We start from the raw sequence: 593 nt of genomic DNA on the forward strand, positions 1-593 counted from the left end.
AGGCCCTGGTGGATAGAAGTTCAGCGGTTACAGACACCTAACATTTAACAAAGCTAATTTTAGTGTGTTAAAAGCATTATCTGGCCCACTTTTTTCAACAGGCTGTGGCTGACGAGGAATTAATACTAAATTTGCAGGATATGTTGAGTGCTTCCTGTTTCTTAACACATTCACCATGCTTTTTCTCTTACCTATCAAGACAGGGATGGAGAAGACTACCAGCACATTGGGCACCGGCTTGTCCTGTGAAGAGTCATGAGTGCTATTTTCCTTGTAGCCTGGACCCAGCACATACAGTGGGTACGGAAAGTATTCAGACCCCTTTAAATTTTTCACTCTTTGTTTCATTGCAGCCATTTTCCAAAAATCAAAAAAGTTCATTTTATTTCTCAGTAATGTACACTCAGCACCCCATCTTGACAGAAAAAAACAGAAATGTAGAAATTTTTGCAAATTTATTAAAAAAGAAAAACTGAAAAATCACATGGTCATAAGTATTCAGACCCTTTGCTCAGTATTTAGTAGAAGCACCCTTTTGATCTAATACAGCCATGAGTCGTTTTGGGAAAGATGCAACAAGTTTTTCACATCTG

The sequence above is a fragment of the Micropterus dolomieu genome, linkage group LG10 (genome assembly GCF_021292245.1).
Source record: "Micropterus dolomieu isolate WLL.071019.BEF.003 ecotype Adirondacks linkage group LG10, ASM2129224v1, whole genome shotgun sequence".
NCBI lineage: Eukaryota > Metazoa > Chordata > Actinopteri > Centrarchiformes > Centrarchidae > Micropterus > Micropterus dolomieu.